General features: G+C 43.7%; 1 pseudogene; it reads left to right on the top strand.

Moving 5' to 3' along the window:
* Positions 1–1,498: 1,498 nt before the first annotated feature.
* On the top strand, positions 1,499–6,755 carry LOC119357376 (annotated as a pseudogene).
* The last annotated feature ends 638 nt before the right edge of the window (positions 6,756–7,393 follow it).

Here is a 7,393-nt window from a genome sequence, read left to right on the forward strand (position 1 = left end):
TAACAAACATCATCTCGCACCATTGAATGAATCCTGATAAATGTAGAAAGGTGAGAAAACTTAACTGAAATAAGAAAACAATAATATTTGTTGAAGTGTTGTCTATTTTAAGGACTCTGAAACTTCTGAACATTCAGAACACACTTTAAATTTAAAACTGGCCAAAACAGGAGAAAAGCATTATTCACTTCGCCGCCAGCACTCAATGTTCACCAACGGTTCAGGAGTGACCAAGTGCATCCAATGGCATGATTCTACTCATCATTTATCATTTCCTTGTTGTCTCTAGTTTATTGCTTAAGCCCAGTTTAAGCCGCTAATCTTAACTGAACCAGCTAATCTTTGGCGGGAAATCATTTTGGGCCACTCGGTCCTCCTTGAGGCCTTACTGTTCAATTTTAGACTGTCTCATGACTCGGTAATTGTTCTGACTGTACTCAGTACACGGAGCAAATATAACGAAGAATACTTTTAGTGTTTTTTAATAACAAAACCAAGTTGGCTCACACTATTTGCTTTTCAATTTTTACCATTGTGGACATCAACGTCAGGTAAAGCCTGGAATTTAAGGGTGTGTTTGGTTCGGTTCAAAAACAAAGTGGAATGGAATCCCATGGCTCCATTCCACGGGAATGGGTTGGTTCCGTTTCTATGTTTGGTTATGGGTATTAGATGGAATGGAATGGTTATGTTCTGGTGTGTGGTTTAAGAGTTGGAGTGGAATGTTTTTTAGCAACAGTATGGATAATTGTAACTCTTTGTATTTTCAGCAACAGAGTATTCAAATTTGAGAAAACATTTGAATTTTATTTGCAACACGAACAATTTATAAATACATTCAAGCATATGTCAAACATAAATTCTGAGGTACAAGCGCGTTCCGGGTCTAGGAGGAATATGCCATTCCAAGGAATGAGTGGGTTCTGATTCCTTGACCCAACCAAACACGAGAATGACCTCTAGGGATGGGACGGACCTCCTACGTTCCATCTGATGACACAAACCAAACACACCCTAAGAACGCACAAGGCGCAACAGTTTCCCAATTAAAAACTGAATTAGTATGAAATGAGCAACACAGAGATTGATTAGGTTCTAATGAAACCAAAGGAGCAAATGCAGACACAAACTATTACATGAGCTCAGAAATATATATCATTTCCTTGTTAATGAAAAATCCAGACAATTTCCATGGTCAAACTTTGCAATAGTAGACGGCACATTGAATATTTCAAATACTGGTCGGACAATTCATTTTCATGCTGGTTGGAAAGTTGACTGATCCTGGACACGTCTTTGGGCCTTTAAATTGGCACCCACCCACCAAGTTGTTCGGAGAATCTTTGTTTTAACAAGTATATCCAGGTCTCACCCACCCACACATTGCAGTCAATGTTCCTTGGAGACTTCTAAATTTTGCAAGTCTCTGCAAGACTTGGCAGAGACCGGCGTGCTTTATTTGTACAGATAGACCGACCAGCAGCTGCCCCATAAAATCATGGCCAAGGAGGCTGCCATATCTGCAGTTGCAGGTGAACTTATGAGCCGGTTCATCCCCTTTCTGATGAACAAGTACCACTCAAGCCATTCAAGCTCGGAGGAGAAGCTGATGGAGAGGTTGCAGCACCTTCCTGATGAGAGTCAACACCATCGTCGAGGAGGCTGATGCGAGCTACATAGTCAACTCCAGGATGCTGATGCAGGTAAAGATGCTCTCCGAGGCTATGTACAGAGGACACCGCATGCTGGACACCCTGAGGTACCGAACTCTCCCAGACAGTGCAGGCTTCGACAAGGTTAGCATCAACGACTCACCTAGCTGCAGCTTGTATTTAGCCATTCCTTTCAAGCGTCCTCGAACAACAACTGAGAAGGATGACCAGGCAATGCGCCTCGAGTCACATGGTGCCTTGCAGTGGCGGAGCGTGAGCAAATCTCAAGAGGGGGCCGATTTCATATAAGAACACATCATATGCATAAAAAACTACTAAGTTGTAGAACATATGCAAGGAAAATTAGAGGACCATATATATATATATTGTACTTGTACACACAAATACAGCAGGTTCACAAGCAGGTTCACACATACCTGAGAATTGTTGATAGGTAAATTTTGGTGCTCCAAAAGAACAGACCACACCAAACAGTAGTGACACCAAATGACCAAAAGACAATAAACAGAACCAACTAGCACTACTGCCAACCAACTAGCACTACTGCCAACTAAAGATACGATCTTCTATTCTTCCTACTTTTGAAATCAGCAATTATATCTTCACAAGGAATTTTTGATGCAATTTCTCGTTCAATTTGTAGCAACAAACTGTGCAAGAAAATCATCTTCCATTCGATTACGTAGCCTTGACTTGATAATCTTCAAGCTCGAGAAAGCACGCTCAGCACTTGCAGTGGAAACCGGGAAAGTAACAAGCAATCGAAGCAACCTATCAAGCAAATTGTAAATTCTATCTCGTCCTGTCTCAACAAGGCATCGGCATAAAGAAGTTATGGTGATGGGCTTCTTCAAGTCTCCACTGTTTTTAGCATCTGCAGCAAAATGGTTGAGTTGAATCTCCAACCCATATCTCTCTTGTTGTGTAAAATCAGCCGGATAATATTTCTCCACCATTGAACATATTTCCTTAGCGTTGAATGATGTAAATCCATTTCTTGGAATCAATGTAACACTAATGGATAAGAGATCCATCACTTTCTCATTGAACCTAAGATTCAATTCATTTAGTTGGTTGTCAATTGTTGCTCGAAATATCTCCACTTGTAGATACCTTTCTCTAGTAAAGTGATCAGGTTGACGACGAGCACGCCCACCACGCAGAATGTATAGTTCTTCCATGTCTGGAATATCTATATCATGCTCCACACAGAACTCAACAACATTTCCAATGAACAACTCCCATCCTTCATCTGATCTCATCTCTTCTAGAAGTACTTTTGTGGAATGCACTAGACGAACTGCATTTACTATGTCTTGTGCTTTCTTCTGTAAAGCCTTCCCAAGATCTTCGCTAGTTTCCAATATTTCTTTCATCATGCATAGGATAAATACAAACTCAAAAGAGGTCAGGTAAGTGAAAGAAGTATCACCATCAGCCCGGTTTGCTCCAGCTGATGAATCTGCGGCTAGATTTTCTAGAACAACTCTCACTGGATTGAACATATGCATAAGGCTAGAAATCGAACCTAAGTGGGAACCCCATCTAGTCTCTCCTGGTCGCTTCAATGAGCGTATTTGATTGGCTCCTTTGCCTGTTTCAATTTGATCGATAGCAAGCAAGCGTGCAATCTCAACCACCTGGGCGTCATGCAACTCATCATGTCGCTTTGAAGAGGAGTCAACTGTGTTTATAACAAAGTGAAGTTTCTAAAAAAATTGGGTGATTGGAACCACATCTCTTGCTGCACCAACAAGGGAGAGTTGCAACCGATGAGCATAGCAATGGACATAATATGCATAGGGACAATCTTTAATGAATAGAGCTTGCAATCCATTCAACTCTCCCCTCATGTTGCTTGCCCCATCGTACCCCTGGCCTCGAAGATTTTGTACATCAAATCCATGCTTGGATAATACTTTACACAACTCCATCTTTAGTGTCAGTGCTTTTGTGTTGGCTACATGTATGAGATGAAAGAATCTTTCTTGGGAATAACCATCTTATCAACAAATCTGAAAACTAGTGCCATTTGCTCTCTTTTGGACACATCACATGTTTCATCCACAAGAATAGAGTACTTTGAGTCCCCAATTTCTGCTCGAATATGCTCCCTGACTTTCATAACGTAAATGCTCAAGATCTCATTTTGAATTTCGTGTGATGTCTATTTGCAAACTTGTGGAGCATTGCCAAGAACTACAGCTTGAACATCAGGGCAGAATTCTGCAAGAAGCTTCAACATCTCAAGAAAGTTACCTCTGTTTCTTGACTCCGGCCTCTCATCATGGCCTCTTAAAGCACAAGACTGAAATGTGAGCCACTTTACAACCGCAATCGTAGTTCTCAGCCTTAAACGATCCTTTTCTTTATCCCCCATGGTCTTCACATCAAAGATATTTGCCAAATGGTTTGACTGATCCAATAAAGCATGGCCATCTCTCACTGCATTGTTATGTTGTGAGCAAGGACTTGATCCCATGTGAACTAAAAGTGCACACTTCTGTCCATCATGAACTTTCTTCGAATTATTAAAACCTTGTGTTGTGAAGACATCAAACCCACCTCTTTTCTTTCTATTTTTGCTAAAGAGAAAGCAATACAGACAATATGCACAATGAGAGGTCAATGAATACTCCAGCCATGATGGAAAATCACGAAAATAGCTGTACTGAAAACGTCTTTTGTGTCCTGGTTTTCCAATAGCTTTATATTTCTTTCGTTTAGGTTGATTGGGACCCAGCCTCAAGTAAGCTCTTCGTACTTCATCTCTTTGGTTTGGGGGGTACTGCCAAATTTGTGGATGTAGTGCAGGATCTCGCTCCAACAACTCAATGCCTCGAAAAGTGACATGTTCATTTGCTCTTTGTTCTACATCCGGCACATCATCATCTTGCATCTGATTTTCCTGCACATTATCATCTTCCATTTGGCCTTCTTGTGCATCTTCAGCATGTCTTCCATCCATATATGGCACCAATGCTAGAGCATCTGGAGCTAATCCCTCATCCCCTTTTCTTTAAAAAAAGACTGTATCTTCTGTTGTTTCACCATTGCTACCTAAACAAATATTTATACAACATCAAATTTTCTATCAAATAATCAATTGGGTAGACATCAAAGTTACCAAAACATCTCAACTCGTCGGAATTAACAGAAGCAGTGAGTAGCAGCAGTTGATTTGCATCCAATTAATCAACATGAGCCCTAAATCAGTCAATGTACCTAGCAATAGCAAGAAGCGGATGAGCTGGCGTTGTGAACTAGACGAGCAGAGGAGGAGGAGCCACTGTGCACCTAGGCGAACTGGGTGTGGGTCGGTGGGCGTGTGGCCGCTGGCCACTGGGCGCGCCGCTCGCGGGTGCGGCCACTTGAGCAGCCGACTGAGAAGGGGAACGCCGCCGACTGCCGTCGTCAGTTGCCGCCGCCGACAGCCGTCGTCAGTTGCCGCCGCCGACCGCCGTCGTCGAGGAATTAGGTCGCCGACGCGGCGATGCCGGACGCGGAGGCAGGGAGGCAGCAGGGAGGGGATTGGGGATTTGGGGAACAACTCGTTGACTCACAACCAGGTGTTAGTGTCTCGATCTGTGCTGTCGAGCGGTGCTGCAAATGGGCTGCGGCTTGTGGACAGTGGACATATCTCTTGATGGGCTGGGCCAGATCGCAAGCATACCTAGTAAAAAAATTCACTTCGGAAACGGGGGGTCGTAGCCCAGTTTCATCTCCACTACGCTCCGCCAGTGGTGCCTTGGAAAGCTTAGAGGTCACCGTTGCTAACATGGTAGAATTTGTTGTGCTTCTGGGTGGATGCGAGCACATGTCTCGTAGGCCATATGACATTTATCTCTATACCGACAACTTCATGTTCGGCCGACATGCTGAAAAGCAAAAGTTTTTTAGCTTCTTGTTGCAACACAACCCTCCTGGTGATGCACCAGCCATTCTTCCGATCATAGGTGGTGTCAAGGTTGGGAAGAAAACTTTGGTTGCTCACGTGTGTGGCGACGAAAGGGTTTGCTCCCGCTTCTCTTCTGTTTTGCACCTGAACGGAGACAGCCTCTTGAGAATACGGGACCACGGGAGGACAACATTTGGGATGACGATGTTGGTAGTTATTGAGTTTGATTCTGATGTATGCGATGAAGACTGGAAAGTCTTCTACTCATTTGCCATAAGAATGTGCAGAGGAAGCAAAATCATCATTGTAGGTAGAATTCAAAGATTAGCCCGATTTGGATCGGTGAAACCGATTCTCATAAGTGTTCTGTCTTATGATGAGTTGAGGTACCTCTTTAAGACAATGGCCTTCGGGAGTGTAGACCCGGCAGAACATCCACGGCTAGTACAAATAGCAGATGAAGTTCCCAAGGAGTTGCACAAGCAAGGCTCACTAATCGCCACAAATATTTTTGCGTATGCGTTGAGAATGAACTTCAGTGTTCAGTTTTGGCCTTGCATATTGGACAAGGGGACAAGATATGTTAAAAGAAACCTGTCCATGTATGGTGTGCACCCAAGCACGCTTGTAGAACAAGGCCATCCAGTGGACATAACGACATTGCTTTGCATCCACTTAGCATGACACGTTATACAAGTAATGTTCCAATCAAGGAAGAATCACCAAGTGTGACATTGGGGGGACTTCTAGCATATCCAAGGGTTAGACCGGAAGGAGATTTTATTCTAACTTCATGGGAATCAAGGATACCCGCTCCTAAATCATTTACTTATTTTGTTACAAGTAATGCTCAGGATACACGTGAAGGTAGTGTCTTGCCAGGGAGGAAGCGACCGGGTGTGCCAATGTAATTTTGTTTGAGAACTCGTGTAAATGTAACTCTTGTTGTATTTCTTAATACATGATAAACAGATGTTGTTGGTAGGACTTACTCGTAATTGTGGGACTGTAGAAGGTGAAAACTGTAAAAGCACCTGTATATACATCTTGCAGCTGGGAATGAATCAGATAGAGTTCTCCAGATAAATCTTCTCCTCTCTCTCGTGACCTTCCTCTCGCCCGAGCCTCACCCAGGATCTGCAACAGATGTGTTCCTGTATACTATTGAACGAAATCTATCATAGATCTCGGTTAACGAACCGTGAATTTGTATGGGGGGATTTCATACCTGAATAAATTCCAGAGTAAATGGTTGACCCTAATTGTCTTATAGCATGGACAAGGGGAAACAGAGGGAAAACTCGTAGTATGTTTTGCTGATACCAGTACATATGAGCTTGCAATGGACCAAGCAACAATACCGCGTGTGTGTAAGCTCCATGGTTCCACTCCATCTAATCAAGCAACGGCAACCCTACATATAAAAGAGGATGGCGCTCTGATTTGTGTTGTGCTGTGCTGGGGATGCGGACGCCACAAAAATGAGATCAGGTCAGACTACAGTCTGCTAGGCGCTGGGAAAAATCAGAGCCTCCCACAAGATCAGTAATATTTTTGCAAAATTTACGAATTCGAAACAGGTCTGAACTGAAATTACCGAGGAATCCATTTCGACGAACTCGGGGAGCACGCACCGCGGCGTCGCACTGCATCCAGCATGCCCTCGGCGAGGTTCCTGCGCCAGCCTTAGGTGCTCCCCGAGTCCCCGGCGACCCAGCCAGGCACCTCCCTCTCCGGACTTGAAGTCGGCAGCTCGCCGGTGGCCGCCATGGTGGTTTGGGGATTAGTGAAAGGATTCATCGCTGGTAGACACTGACTACTG

The sequence above is a fragment of the Triticum dicoccoides genome, chromosome 2A, assembly GCF_002162155.2.
Source record: "Triticum dicoccoides isolate Atlit2015 ecotype Zavitan chromosome 2A, WEW_v2.0, whole genome shotgun sequence".
In the NCBI taxonomy this organism is placed as follows: Eukaryota; Viridiplantae; Streptophyta; class Magnoliopsida; order Poales; family Poaceae; genus Triticum; species Triticum dicoccoides.